Here is a 16,531-nt window from a genome sequence, read left to right as displayed (position 1 = left end):
CAGGGATGTTACATCGACGTTGAACGGCTCGTGTTTCGTACTAGCTGCAGGAGAGAAGCTATCTTTTTCTCTCTTTTATGGGCTGATGTTGGGTCTCGAACTCGTATGCAACGTTGGATATTCCAAGAGGCAAGCTGGAGAGAGGAAGTCAACGGTTATGAGTTCGCGTTGAACCAAGCTTTACCTTCTCTCTCTCTCTCTCTCTCTCTGCTCCTATCTCCATCTCTTTCATTTTCTCTTATGTCCTTTAACCCTCTCCCTTTCTACTATACTTTTCTCTCTCTCTCTTTTTCGGCGTACGTGAGCGAGCAAAGAGCAAAGAACTCGAGCGTTTATTGCTCGGACGAAGTCTCGGCCATGACTACGGAATCCTTCGTGTGATAACGTTGCCGCGCTGGATGATCGGATGAAAGCATTTTGCGTGTGTGATATAAGACCACCTCTGAGGGATCAGTTTTCCTTAACGTTTATACAAAACAATTTTTCTACTCTTTTTTTTTTTCTTCTTCCCATTGAAATTCCATTGAATCCTTTTCAAATCTTCTATTACGTTGAAGAGAGGGAATTTTTCTTTGTTTTTTTTTTTTTTTTTTTTTTTTTTTTTTTTTTTATACAGATAACCTGAATAATACTAATTTCTTGCTATTTTAATTATATTATATTCGTCAGGGATCTCTTCTCTATTCTTCTTTGTTAGAAGAAAAATAAATGAGATCATATTTTATTCTCTCGCGTCCCACAAAGTCTACTCTTATCTTCGTTGTTTCTCGATCAGGAAAACGAAGAATCGACGTGGATAGAATTTTGATTCGTTGTTTAACTTTAATCAAAATCTCTCGCCTAGTCTCTTTCATCGGTCTCTATCTCTTTCATTCCTCGTGTTCCTCTCTCGTACGCATGTCAAATAGGGCGAGAAAAACGAGAGCTGGGACGAGCCGTCAGTCTCTCGTGAAATAATTGAAAAAAATATGGAGCACGGAGAGAAATTCGGTAAACCAGAAACCGTGCGAAGTTTCTGCTACACGAGCATGCTTACACTTTTATAAACTTTATCTCTCTGTGTGTATGCATGTGTGTGTGTCTGTTTAAACGCAAGAAGATGAGTAAAACGATATCGTGCTATAATTCATTATGCTCGACGTAACGAGGGGAGGTAATAGGACACTACTGACGATAAAACGTAAGAAACAAAAAGAAAGAAAAGGAAAGGATCCTTTAATAAAAAAAGAAAAAAAAAAACAAAAAGAAAGAAAAGCTGGATTTTTTATCACACCTAGTATACAAGCCTCTCCTTTTGCGAATCTCTTGTTCTTCATCTTTTTAATTTACTCAAAATTCACTTTGTCTATAGGATGCGAAAAAAGAAGAGTTCATTCGTTCTGTGATATATTCATTTTTATTATGATAAGATAATTTTTTATTTGCACTATCAAATTTTTCAATCATTTTAAAATAAATCACCTAAGTGTTGAACTCTTTTTCTTAACACCTTGTAGGATACACGCTGTTACCTAGCGTGCTCGATGAATTTCGGAATTGACGCTCTCGAAGACGATTCCTTACATCGGCTACGTTTGAACTCGAAGGAATCGCTGAATATTAATAAAGGAAACGCCAGCACGTTCACTCTATCTAACTGCACACGGAGATAGAGATAGAGAGAGAGAGAGAGAGAGAGAGAGAGAAAGAAAGTAGGAAGAAGGTGCGACGAAAGCGTCACTCATACGTTAAACTACTAGTAGTCCTTGGCAAGTTCATTAGCATTTCATTTTTATTCATTGACTATGTTGAATGACTGAAAATCCAAGCAAAATTTAGGAAAACAAAAAAAAGAAGAAAATACAGACTAGACCGACGATTCGTCTTTAACTTTCCAAATCGTTTCTCGTTTGTTTTAATTTTCTTTTTGCCAGTCGGGAACCCACCAATCGTGACCATTAACTCTCAACGAATGGCAGACACTCCAAAGTGTCTCTATTAAATGCCTCATAAATCCGTGACTCCTTCTAATTGGCCAACTAACGAAACGTTGAACACCCTGGACGATAATAAAACGGTAATGTTTCTCAGTTTATAACTATTGTCCGGCTACACTTTGCTGGAAGAACGAAATTATTTTTACGGGTACCTATGAATGTGTAGGAATGTATGAATGGCTGCTCGTTTTACTAACGATCGATATCGTTATTTCTTTTATATATAACGTTTCGTTTTAAATCGGTTCTTTCCTAGAAATTGACTTTTAACCTGTTTATATGAATCCAATTTTAGGACAGTTCGTGACATATTTGTTCTCGCAGAAACATTTCTGTTCGGTAAATATTAATATTTTTTGAACTTCTAAGGTTTTGCATTTCCTGTTATTATACAAGTCTGTCTTGCACTTGCAGTATATACATCTTGCAGGTGTCTTTTGACTCGTTTAATAGCTTACAAACATAGTGTTATTTTTCTTATCTTCACTCGTGAACTGCACCTGAGTCAACGATCTTTGACTTCTACGTCCTGTTTAATGAAAATAAATAATATTGCATAATATATGTTTATGTTGCCGAATTTACGATCTCTCTCTCTCTCTCTCTCTCTCTCTCTCTCCCTCTCTTTCTCTCTTATTTTTTTTTATCAAAGTTTGTCGATTCTTTTTTCTTTATCCTGATTTTTGTCGAATTTCACGTAGCGCTGTAAATTCTTCGTCGATGTACTCGTTTCTACCGACACATGAATTAACAATGACTCTCCAGCGAGACTTCAATTTTTGTTACTTTTTTCTCTCTTTTTCTTTCCAACGTCGCTATGTACAAGTTTAACGGAAAGGTAGTCTTTAACAATTCATACATCACGAAGGGAATCGAATTCTACGCTTTCGAATAAGTTAGTCATACTTTTTAATAGAAATTTCTATTCTATTCAAATGAAATGGAATCAATTTTCGAACAATCCAAGAGAATCATAGTTTTTTATTTTGTTTTCCTTTTTTCTTCTTTTTTTTTTTATAATAGAAAAAAGATTTGAGAATGGAGGTTTAATTATTGAAGTCTCTTGGACTGTTCGTTAAAGATCTCAATTCGTTATGATTTATAAAGTATTCTTAACAAAAAAAATATATATATATATATATATATAAAACGAGCGAAATCGTTTAGAACATTGCAATTGGTATAGTAAGAGCTTTTCGAGTTTACTTATTCTTTTTTTCTTTTCGTAGGCTAGCCAACTGTTTTTCCAGGGTAGCGACTACTCCAAACTCTCTCTTTCTTTCTTTCTCTCTCTCTCTCTCTTTTTCTCCCTCTTTCTCTTTTTCTCCTCACCATCGTGGCTTCTATCAAGTTTTGTACGTGCGGCTGAATTTGACCGGTCTTTTGGCATCAATCCAAAACTTGTGCCATACGTGCTTACCTGCTGCCATAGGCTACGAAGGAAACAGTAGGTTGGTGAATCCAGAAGGGATGGAAGGGCTTGGAAAAATCAAACGGACGAGGGAAAATATGCGTTCCGGAATCCGCACGTACGCAGTCCATCCTTTTGTGGCCTTCGGCGAAAGGAATACGAAGACAAAAGTTACGAAAGTTTCAAGTGAGAAAGAAAAAGAAAGAGATGAAAGAAAGAGAGAAAGGGAGAGAGAGAGAGAGAGAGAGAGAAAGAAAGAAAGAGAGAAGATAAAGGGAGAATAATTCCATGCACGCACGGAGGAGCAGAAATTAGCCGCAATCTTTGCACCGCTTACGGACAATTACCACTGAGATTGCTTGCTCGAGTGTGTTTCTTTCTTCCTTCTTTTTTTTTTTCTTTTTTTCTCTCTTTCTCTCTCTCTTTCTTTTTTTTCTTTTTTTTTTTTTTTCTTTTTCAACGCATCGCTATCGTCGAACGACGCCTAAGGGACGATTTAGAAAAAAGATCATGGCTTCCGCACGCTAGGCGTTCCGTTTATCGAGTCGGTCTTAAACGATTCCCTGAGATGAAGCCATACAGGTCGTGAAATAAATCGGTAGCGAGCTCACGACGTCGCCAGGAAGATAGCAGCAAGAAGTCCTGCAGCTGTAATCCGAAATGACGCTGAGAAATTGTAGGAAGCCTTGGCGATGTTGTCTGCTTTTCTGCATAGCATAGCAAGATGATTATGCGATCATGAACGATGATCGTAATCATGTTAATTGCACGGTGAAGCGACTATACCGAAAATTTCATTCGTTATCCTTAATTTTGATAGAGACAGAAAGGAAGGAGATGTTATTTCGAGTTTTTTTTTTCTTTTCTCTTCCTTTTTTCTTCCTCTTTTTTTCTTGTTTTTTCTTGTTTTCTTTCTTTTTTATTAATTCGTCTACGTTCAAGAGATACATCGAAAAATGTAATTTTTAAATGTTTATTATTTAGGAAATTTTATCGATCATACTCAGTTACTCCTACTTGATATAAAATTTCTCGTCAAGGAAAAAGAATGTAAAATTTTCTAAAAGAAAAAGAACAATATCGTATCTTACGGAGGAAGCAAACGATCCACTTCCCGAAGTCACCGAAAGCATTAAGGGAATGAATCGGGAGAAGAATCGACGAGACACGAATAGAAGGCGAAAGAAAGGTTCTAGAGAAGAGGACAAAGTTAGAAAAGGAGGGACCGAACGATTCGTAGAAAAATCGTTGACCACGTTGGAAAGGTAATTGCGTGGAAGCAACGAGAAGGAAGAAGACTCCTTCCCCATCGAAAGTTTTCTCCGCGCGATTCCGCATTGTCTCCTGCCCTTCGCCTTTTCTTATCCATAGAATTCTAAAAGTGATGATAGTGGTGGTAGCTTGCATGTAGTCGGAGGTACCTACCATCGAAAAAGCTCGTTTGCATATGCTATTCCGAGTTAAGCGCTGCTTGGATAAAACAAACATCCCTTACCCCCCTCCCCCTCTCTTTCTCTTTCTCTCTCTCTTTAATAATCGTCGCAAATCCCGCATTGTTTCCGACGATTTTGCAACGAGTTGCCGACACTGCCGTATTCATTCCTATGGGAAGTTTTCTCTCTCTTTCTCTCTGACTCACACTCTAACCTTATCCTCTTTCTGTTTTTTCTTCTTTTTTTTCTTTACCTCCTTCCCTCCTCCTCCTCCTCCTCCTCTTCCTTTCATTTTGCTATCTCATTCCTTCTCTTTCTCTACTTCCAGTGCATTCGGCGTTGAAATTGAAACGGAACTGGAGCATCACATCGTATCGACCAGCTACTGGTAGTCTACGAAAAGAAAGATTTTAATAGAAACACTGACGAAGGTGAAACCCTTTCGAGCGTTTCTGTCTAAGCATCAGATTCTCTTTGGAAACAAAAACTAAGAATAGTTTTGGACTTTTCTTTCCCTTATTCTTATTTTTCTTCTTCTTTTTTTTTTTCTTTTTTTACAAGCTCTTCCTTCGTCAATTTCTTTTAAAAATTCGAATATTTATTTTATTAGAAATAATTGTCATTCGATTGGATTTTATTTTAGGGATCTTAATTAGATATATCGAACTGAAAGAAGATATATCAATTATTGGTATATCAAGAGAAACCACGAATATAAATGACTTTTTATTTTATTATATACGTTTTCATATATATATATATATATATATATATATATATATATATATATATATAAGTTTATTTCTTCCAGATAAATAAAAGTAATTTGAATATTTATTCCTTTTTCGTATAAAAATAATTCATTAGAGATAAAAAAGGATTCTAATTTCTAATTCTCGTTTAGTAGCTACATTCGTTTTGTATCGATCATTTTTAAAGTGCACTTTTTGACTGAACAATTTGTCTTCTTTTCTTTTCTTTTTTTCCTTTCTTCCTTTTTAACTTTTCCAAAATTTTCGTGGGATGAAAAAACGGCACCTTTTAAAATGTTCACTTCTTTCTCTGCGATTATTTTCTCATATCTCCGATAATTATTTCGAAGCGCTGCCTTTAAATTTGCGGTCATGATCATGATTCATGAGATTCATACGCGAGCGCACGGTGTGCGCGCCGTTGCGAAAATAACGCTGGGAAATGCGTTCGCGCTCTCGCTTCTGCTTTTTCAGGTTATTAATATTTCGTTGAAAATTTTCTCTTGCATCGCTATTATCATGCATTTTGGTGTCGCGCGAGCGTATCGTCGCTCGACCAGCTCAACCGTCCTTGTACTCTTTTAATATCGAACGCTCTTCGTGACTTTGCGATTGAGGTGCATAAACACACACACACACACACACACATGCATATATATATATATATATATATATAGGTATATTGTTTCATATCAATTATCAAAATGGTATATCAAATGTATCGTTCTTATAACGTAATCCAAATAAATTCAAAAGTGATTGCCTGAAGCAAAATAATTAATATTAATCATTAATATGTTTTTAACAGACTTTACAAATTACTCTGACGTTAAATCAAATTTTATAGAAATATATTTTTTATTTATAAATATTTTATATCGGAAAAATTTTAAAGTCAATGGTTCAAAGTTATGAGAAAATAATTAAAACGTACTATTTTTTTTTTTTTCAAAAAAAGAAAAAGAAAAAAATAATACGAACGTGTAAAGGAAGAAAAAAGCATGATCAGTTAAGAAGTGTATTTTTAAAAAAGTCAATGAAAAACGAATACTATCATTAGAATGATAATTCATGGAATTAATCCTTTATGCCTTGTGAGTTGACTTTTAGATGTATCAGAAAGACATAAAATCAGGACAATAAAAGAAATTGATTGATATTCTGAAGACAAGTTAAACGAGCCAAACATGCTTGAGCAATGGTTGTTTCTTCGTGATAACAGCGAATGGAGGCACGTTCCCAACGGGATGTCCAGAATCAACGGAGAAGCAAAAAGAGAGTATGGCGAACGCTTTGGAATGTCTTTGCTACTTTGGACGGTGAGGTCAGTAGTTTGCTCGTCTCTATCCGTGTACAGTGTGGGAAGGCACGTAAAGTATCTCGCGCCAAAGTTTCGTCAGCCGTTGAGCCAGCGTTGTCCCCGACCGAAGTCAATATTGTCGAGGTACGTCGCTCTCTCTCTCTCTCTCTCTCTCTCTCTCTCTCTCTCTTTCTATCTATCTATCTATTTTACTCTCTCATATGCACCTTATTCGCTTGGTGCAAAGATGGTCTAAAGGAGTATAGGAAGACGATGAGAGAGAAAGATATCAAGTAGAGAGAGAGAGAGAGAGAGAGAGAGAGAGAGAGAGAGAGAGAGGAGGATAGGAGGAAGAAGGGTCAGAGATTGCTTGGACGGTCGGGACGGTGAGGTGGCAATGCTGAAAATTGGATTTTCTAAAATATTCATAACGCGGTACTCTCTATCTCTTTCCCTCGTACAACTTCCCAGTTCCTGACTTGCGTTTTTCCGTGAGGTAGGAGGAAGAGGAGAAGAAGGGCATGGTTGTGGTACGACGAAATATGTGGGGTATATTAAGAAGGCGTCGAAGAAGACTTGGTATAGTGAGAGAAAGATAGAGAGATATCTAGTATGGGTGATAAATAAAAGTGAAAGAGAGAAAGAGAAAGAGCAGGATCCTTTTCATTTCAAAACGTTCGCCGATAAAGAATTCACCTAAATCGAGTTTCTCGAATATTTCTGATGGAAAGCTTAGGCCTTGCAAAATGCTTTCAAGGGAGAAGAGAAAAGCCAGACCGAAGAGAAAGAGAGGGTCCTTGTCAGGAAAGCAACGATCTCTCAACGTAGGCGTCTGTACCAACGCTTTCTCCTTTTAGCAGACGATACCATTGGTAGTGGTGTTGGTGATGGTGGTGGTTGTTGCACCGACCCCTTTGCATTAAGATTAGCGAGCTAATGGCACCGCGGAGGAGGACTAGTACTGTCTCACTCTCCCGTCTCACGTTTCCCTTCTTATCCATGGCTTTCGCCTTGCCGTGCAATCTCGACTCGCTACGTGAGTGCTACTGCTACGAACATACGCAGGGACCAAGCACGTATTTCGCCTGAGGAACCTGAAAGTGCTCGCAAGTGCGTTCCGACTACTTCGGGGATAGAGACGAAACATGGAACCACCCTTCGATCCACTCTTAACAATTTCATGCAAGAACAATAGGAAGGATTTTCCTATGGTGTATAAATTTAACTTGTTAAAAGGACTCGTTCAACATTTAAACAAAGTTTTTTTCTACGTACATCTCCGACTTGGAGGCATATATTCTAGCGGGTTAACTTCTTTTTTCTTTAATTGAATATATATACATATATATACATATATATATATATATAAACGTTCGGAATTCGATTAAATTTCATAAATGGGCCACTAAATATTCTTCACGTGTCGTTCGATCGTAACCCAAGTGCGTAATGGAGAAGAAGCTCTAGGCAAAGTCAATTAGTATACATTTCGAAAGTTCGCCTGGAGATCCCTCGTGGTCTCATAGTGTTCTCCCATTCGGCAGACATACCCTCGCTAAATGGACCGTAGCGTATAATCTAAAGTCCATATGGCCTCACTGCCGGTACTTATGCCATTACGTTGCATTAGATTAGTATCGGTTGTCTCCATTGTCGAGTACTTTACAACGAACGCGAGGTCCTTACTAACAAAAACCTGTTCGTCTGTTCTTACAAAATTTAACCCTATTTGCTATCCTTCTCTGCTATTCCTTCGAGATCTATATATTTCTTCATCGAGCAACTTACAATGAGGTCACACGTGCTATGTACGTGGTGCGTTCTAAACGAGCATAATCGAATAACTTGGTCGTAAGAATGAATTTTAGATATTATATTTTAAATCAAAACTTTATTATTTATATTCGCATCATTTAATATGAAATTCTTTTAGTTTTGAAAAATTATCCCTTTGGACGTACATCGACTTGAATTTTAACAGACAATCGTTCGGAAAGCTATTTATATGGTGACAGAAAGGTGCTTGATGGACCTGTGGATTTTCATGGTTCATCTCGAGATCGATCGATTGTCCTCTCTTTCTCTCTCCCTCTCCCTCTTTCTGTGGACCAGTCGCGTGTTTGGCCTTTATACTCTCGAAAAGGTTCGCCCACCCGTCTGGTTTTTACGAAATTTATCGGTATGTTGGTGATAGTAAAATCTGTTTGACATGTACCTGTTAATCCACTCTTCTTGTTGTAAATAATTTTATATCCGGGAAAGCTTTTATTACTATCAGCTGATCGTAATTATCGGCGAAAGAAAGTGGACGGCTGTTCTCGTTCCCTTTATTACACTCTAACCCATATAAAAATATTAAGTCATTTAAGATAAAATATATCAAATTAGTTTCCATCATTAATAACATGTTTTATTTCAAAGTTAATTCGTTCAGATAACTTTCAAATTTATTTCATTAATAATTGAAGTTATTTAGAAAGAATAATTAACTTCCCATCGATAATAAAACATGTTTTATTATAAAGTTCATTTTTTCGATCAATCGATCGATCGATAAAAAATGTAAAGAAAGAAAAATGAGATAAAATTAAAACGTAGGAAGAAAATTGATGATCCCGCTAAACAATGAAGATCGAAATAACAATTTTTTTCAAAGTTTTCGTAGCGTATCGGTTTGGCAGGTCACGTGCAGCACTCCCGTCATTACGTTGATGTCCTGGGAGCCGGCGTACGTTAGGCCAATGTTGTATATCAGAACGGATTACGGTGTGCATGGTACCCTCGAGCAATACGTATGAATCAAGAGGGTGACCGAGAATGCACACTGTCCGGGATTACGAACGCGTACCTACCTGATTCAACTAGATTCGTTTACGTGCGAGAGAAGAGCTCTGTTTCAAGTTCAACCTACTCGTTGCCTCTTACTTCCTTCTCAGATAGGAATTATGCGAGGGCGACATATTGGAAAATTCAAGGATGTTCTCCCTATCCAAGTACTAAGGTATACACACCTCGTTATTTTTATCTCCTCGAACTGCTTTAGGCGAATTGCTTTAGGTTAATTCCAGCTCTTTTTGCTTCCTTCTCTTTTATATCAACTGATTTTTAACAATTTCATTCTTAATTATATTATTCTTCGATCGTCGATTTCATTCATACGATTCATACTATTCATTGTTAGAGATACAATAACGTACACGATGAATGATTCTATATATGCATATTCATCAAAGATATATAGTATATAATTGAAATGATATAATTTTTTTGTCTTCTTTTTTCTTTTTTTTTTTTTAAAGAAGAAATAAATTCGCTCATAGCGAACGTGACGCAACGTAGTAATAATATAATTGTAGAGTGTGCATTGACGATAAATTATTTTATAAGTATGCATTTCTTTGATATATTAGATATAATTGAAATATCGTAGAATTTTTTTTTGTAAGAAGAAAGTGATACTGTCGTTAGAAATTTAAAATAACAAGGAAAAGCAAGATAGGAAAGCATTGAAACATATCGTATATGCGTTTGATCTCGATATTTCTCTCTCTCTCTCTTTCTCCATCTCTTTCGCTAATTAATTCGATAATGGGCGAGGATAATGAAAATATTATCCATGGCCGTATTTAAGCAATCCCCATGGTGGCGGTCTCGCGGCCATTATTGGCGGCGGACATACTAGTCGATGCCGTTGCAATTACGAACTCGCGAAGCCGGCGGCGCCGTACGCGTGCGTTACAACGCATTGACATGCGATCGCTAATTATTAAATGAGAATTATTGTTCCAAGAATTATTGTACTAATGCCATAGCGTATATTATCCAGTTGAACGATTCATAAATCGACAAATTTACTTATGTTCTTTTCATTTCTCTCTCGTTCTTTTTCTTTTTCTTTTTTCTCTCTCTTTCTCTTTTCTTTACTTCTTTCATTTTTGCTTTTTATCAAAGATACAACGAAACGACACACAGAAAGTCTTCATTCGACAGATATATTATGCGATTGGTATAGAGATATGAAATAGCTTTGCATCAACAAAAACAGTCCTTTTGAGATAAAGATCGTGGGACAAAGAGAACGATATCACAACTCGCACGATTCCTATCGAAACACCACGCCTCGCTTTCGTGGCACGAAATTAATTAACGATAAGATTAATCAACTTCGAAATGTATATTCCACACCTGTTCATTTTCTGTCGTTTCTTTCTCTCTCTCTCTCTCTCTCTCTCTCTCTCTCTCTCTCTCTCTCTCTCTCTCTCTCTCTCTCTCTCTTTCTATCTCTATATAAATTTATCTATTTGCATTACTGCAATAGCATAGACCACATGCTTTCATATCTAACAGAATTTCAGTATACACCTATTGGTTGGTATTATACGAGGTACTCGATTACATCTCTATGCTGATTGGCTAGCGTTTTGGTTGAGCGACTCCTCTATCTTCCATTTCCCGTCGATCTCTTTGTCAGCCATTGTCCATTACTGTGACGCGTAATTAGAAGATTGTTGCATCGATTACATCGACATCTTTGCGGATCCAACGAAATACATGAATCATCATCATCGTCATCTATATTCGATTATTTTTCTATTATTAAGGATAGATCGTCTAATTAGATTCAGATGCAGATTCATTGTTATTAGAAAATTCATATTTCATGTAGTATAATATTAATGAAATTTTAGAAATAAATTGGATTAGGAATTATGCAAAACACATCTGTGTACTGCATGTATTATGTATTAATATTAGCATAACCAAGTTAATATTATAACTATCATAAATAGTTTCAATATATTGTATATATTATTATTATTATTACTATTATTATTATTATTTTATTATTGTTATTATTCGACTTATCAAATATATAGTTTACTGTATGTTTATATGCTCTGTTATAATGAAAGTCTTATACGCAGAGTATGTATGTATCTACATATAAACAAAACAAGAAATGGTCGTATGCTTGTCCTTGAGCCAAGCAAGGCACTCGCGCTTGTCTCACAGTCGAGCGTTGTCCTTTGTGGTGTGAACAGCTCTTTCGAACGTGTAGGAATTTCTTTCTTTTCATCCGTATTTTCTACAATAATTATAAGTACTTTAATTTTTCGTTTGGTTAATATATTTTTAATAACTCTCGACTATATAATTAATTATTTATTGTAATCGATCGTATTATATATGCGTCATATATACATTTTATATTTTATATGCTGTATTTTATCTAGCGAGAAGGAGAGAAAGAGGAAGAGAGAGAGAGAGACAGAGACAGAGAGAGAGAGAGAGAGAGAGAAAATAATGACTAGATATAGAGGACGATCGAAGCGAATGAGTCAGCAAATCGCAATCAGACGAGATCCAACGTTCTTTTTCCAAGTTCAATGACCGAAGATAACTCTCGTTATCGGTTCGTCTACCAACTCAATATCGAACGTAGCTCTCTCTCTCTCTCTCTCTCTCTCCATCTTTCTCACTCTCTATCTCTGAGGGTCTTTACATCTCGATGCACGTTTGTCGCGGACACCAAGCCGTTGGGGTGGTGGTGAGATCGGTCGAGGGTGAACGCATAGTTGCACCGAGGGCAGCAACGAAGTACTCTAGTAGTAAACTAAACCGCTTATCGGACGAATACCTCAACGTTACCAAATGCCAAGGAGAAATTCCGCTACTCTTCACTGAAAACTGTTGCCTGTCGTCGAAAAGACCTCCGCTTATGTTACAAAGTACAAGGTATTCTCTTACTTACTTAAATCGTTTATCTGCATGTTAGAAATACTTTAGTTTCTTCGATTTAATTATATAGAATTCGAACATTTAAATAAGAGAATTATTTACGTAATTAAATAGAAAAACTGTATACCCTTGAGAGGTACTTCGGTCCTATCGTGCATTTTTTTTACACACACATGTATATATGTATATATATATATATATATTATTTTTTATAAGTTATTTTAAGAAATAAATGGCGAAACTTTTTGTTTGGAATAGAAAATCGAGTTGATATTTATAGAGTGCCTTTATTCGTTCCTGTTCGACGGGAAGCATGTAATGCAGCTCGAGAGATTCGGCCTTAATTGAGCGAAATTAGTAATAATTAGATTCTATAAGAATAAATAGTGCGAAATACAAAGGCGAAAGCAAAAGTTGTAGGGAGTAAAATCGTAGAATAGTTCGCTTCGTTTAGCAGTAGGGGCGTCGAAGCAGGATACTGGATAGTAACGAAACATCGCACGAATGTACCTATCTACGTTGGAGAAACGAGCCGAGCCGACGGAACAATCTACTTGGCGCTTTAACGATCCAACCCCTCTCGCTCACGACTCTTGTAAACATAAACCGGTAGTGAGTCTCGATGGAAATTAGATTGTTGTTACGCCGTCGATGTCTAGGGAGTTTCACGTCAACGACGTCCCTCGTTACGTTCTCTTAGACGACACATCGAACTTTCCTTTCATTTTATACTTCATCGAATTGTTATTTCTTAACGACTACTAAAACTAGTTCAATCTTTGAGTTCATTAGGTTTATGTATATGTTTCTCAGATTGAATTTATTTATTGCAATAAAAAAAACAGGTTAATCAATCTATCATCTTTATCAAGAGAAATCTATAACTTATATACTTATAACTAATCAGATTGAATTACTTTTTGAAAAGTCATCGTCGACGAATCGAGGGAAAAGAACTTGGGTGTAATATTAATCCAAGAAAGGACAAATAATCTCGTAAGATTTATAAGATCGATCAGTGGGTGTAACCCTTTGAAAAGAATCACCTGAGAAGAAAATTGCCACTAAAGTCTGGAATTTGCCGTCTCTAAAGGCGTGATCTTTGGATTTATATTTTCTCCTTGGGGTACTCTTATCGATAATGTTACGAACATTTTTCGAAATTCACATAAGTTAGAACGGTAAGCAGAATTTTTATCTTATCGAGAAACCAACGTCACGATTTATACGTATTTATTCAAACATAATAAATATGTACCTATATATGTACGTACGTATATATATATATATATTTCGATAATTACCTAGAACAAATTAGTCCAAGTTATTACGGAATCACACATAAGCCGAATTTAAAGCGTATATCCATGGCTATCCGTGGCTATCCGAGGCCGTCAGTTTGGCCGAAATTCAGCGTTAGGCCGATGCTGCTGTAATAATTTATCTATCCCTCGTAAAATATAGCTCTTCCCGGTGTGCTGTTAGTGAAGCTGGAAAAGCCCTCCCTGTTAAATCGCTTTGAAGAGCGAGCGACGCAACCACGAAGGGTTCTTTTACATGAAATACATATGTACTTAGTTATAGGTGGTACGTTGGTATTTGGACTACGGCTAAAATTTTACGCGAAAATGACCACATCATCTGAGAGTGCGTTGCTTTTTTGATAAGCCGACGGATTTTCATTATCCTGAATAGAGTATATTTAGATAGAGATTTTATGCGAATTCAGTACAGTCCTATAGGAATTTTTTTAATCATGTCGATTGATTAAGAATTTCATAAGATTCTTTTTATATTATATATATATATATATGTGTGTGTGTGTATGTTTAATAATAATAATTTCATACTAATTTTGTAATAGCCAGTCTCATTAAAAAATCCCTTTGTCAATTGATTTAGCATGTATTTTAATTTTAACGACGAGAGTTTAGAACACTTAACGATTTCCTGCACGTCAAGAGAAATAGGATACCATTGTATTTGTTTCGTAGATTCATCGATATGTGGCAACGAATCCACAAGGAAGCACAATAGAGGACATCGATATCTGTAACTTTGTCCGTATAATGGATTTTACGGGGAACTTCTAGCATAACGATGATCCGGTGACCCAATGCTGTCATCGAAAATAAATCGACTTCGTTCATCGATATCCGTTCGTTTCTTCCTTCCTTTGATTCTAAGGCTAGCCTCTCTCTCTGTCTCTCTCTCTCTCTCTCTCTCTCTCTCTCTCTCTCTCCTTTTCTGTCAATTTAGCGATTACATTAATAATTTAACTTACAATTAGATATTCGAATGTTACAGCAATTTAAAATATTGGGAAATAGTTGATATGTCGGTCGTATGTTAATTTTCTCTTTTGATTTATATTATAAATACATGTAAAATATTTGAAGATCGTCCGTCTCGATTCCAATAAATAATATCTTTATTATAAATTCCATAAATTATAGTGCTCGATGATATTGATATGATCTTTGGTCTTTTTCATGGATAAAAATGAAATTCACGTGAATAAGATGCTCTTTGATGTACCTAACTGTGCTAGACATCCGATTATCGTATTTGATTATTCGCTAAATCCGTCAAAGGAACTCTCGAAAACGAATCGCGATTATCAACGTAGACGATGTCTTGCTTTCGCATACCTGCTCGCCGTAATCATCGCACGTAAAAAGCGTACAAAGTCTTTTGGGATTTTCTTCGTAGCTTGGTACACTATTGTATCTACGTCGAGGAAATATCAAGCTTGTAAAAGGTACGACGAGAAATCCTAAGAATTTCCTTCTACAACATTTTATTCAGTGTAATATTCGAAAGCTCTTTCCCGATCGATACTTTAATTTCATCTACAATTTGAAAGTATCTAAATTATTATTATGCCTTTTTTGTTTAATTATTTGCTAGTTAAAAAAAAAAAAAAAAATAAGTAAAAAGAAATGTTAGTAAAACATATTATAGAGACGTAGTTAATTTTACGAATTTATGTAATAGAACACAGTTCTTTATATTTGTACTCGACGAGTAACGATAAAAAAGATTGCAAAAACGAAGAGGATTAGTAGTTTAGATATTACCAACTAGACGTATTCCTGCGGTGCACTGGCATATTTGGTTCGGCCCGATATCCACGCTTGCTAACGAGCCTAATTGCCATGATCGAATTGCTTTATTAATTGAGTCTGAGCGACACACGAACGGGCTTTTAGGTCGCTCGTTGGATATCCGATATCCGTTAAGCCCTCGAGTAAAGGGTAGAGATCGAGGAGGGTTGAGAACGAAAAGGGCTTGTCCGATGGACCTTCGAATTCCCTTTCGAACGGAAGAAACTCTTAGAAGAAAGCGAAACGATGTTTCACTTTGTATTGCCTTTTTCTATACGTCGTTTTCTTCAAACCACATAACTTTTTCTTTCACCGAACTCCGTACTTTGTTTCTTCGAGCATCGAGCTTTAAAGGATTCGAAGGTAGAAGAAAACGATAACGCGTCCCTATCTTTTCGCAAAGATGCGAGGATGGAACTTGATGAAACTTCCTTCCAAAGTGGAATTCCGTTAAATTAGTAAGGAACTTTCTTTCGATGGGTTTGACCCCGCTTTAAAGTTAAGTAGCAGCGAGCCTTCGAAAAGCGGGTCAACATTTTCCTCAAAATCTAAAATGATGTTTAAAGTGTAAAAAGGAAGATAGGAATGAACGAGTGAAATTTTCTCAAATGATCTTTTTATTATTTCAATTATATTATTCCCGCAAATGATAATAAAATTGATCGACATTAATCTTGTAAAGGGATAAGGGATAGAGATGCGTGTATTCGCATCAAAGGATAGAAACATTCCTTTTTCGTACGACATCGAAGAATAGAGAGACGAAAGCCAGTTGTAATGTTGTATGGATGTAGGAGAGAAAACAAGAAAATA

The 16,531-nt window shown here is 36.2% G+C and overlaps 2 long non-coding RNA genes across 2 annotated transcripts in view; both read left to right on the top strand.

Annotated features, from left to right (window-relative positions):
• The window catches only part of LOC124428326, a 62,980-nt gene that overhangs the window by 10,177 nt on the left and 36,272 nt on the right, over nt 1-16,531 (top strand). The window lies entirely within an intron of this gene.
• On the top strand, nt 11,745-14,764 carry LOC124428327. The gene is made up of 3 exons (XR_006943141.1): nt 11,745-11,973; nt 12,107-12,608; nt 14,606-14,764. It is a non-coding gene; the product is annotated as an uncharacterized LOC124428327 (long non-coding RNA).

Source organism: Vespa crabro, chromosome 12 (genome assembly GCF_910589235.1).
Source record: "Vespa crabro chromosome 12, iyVesCrab1.2, whole genome shotgun sequence".
Lineage (NCBI taxonomy): Eukaryota > Metazoa > Arthropoda > Insecta > Hymenoptera > Vespidae > Vespa > Vespa crabro.
The sequence above is the reverse complement of the archived record's forward strand: the minus strand, read 5'-3'. Positions and strand labels throughout refer to the sequence as shown.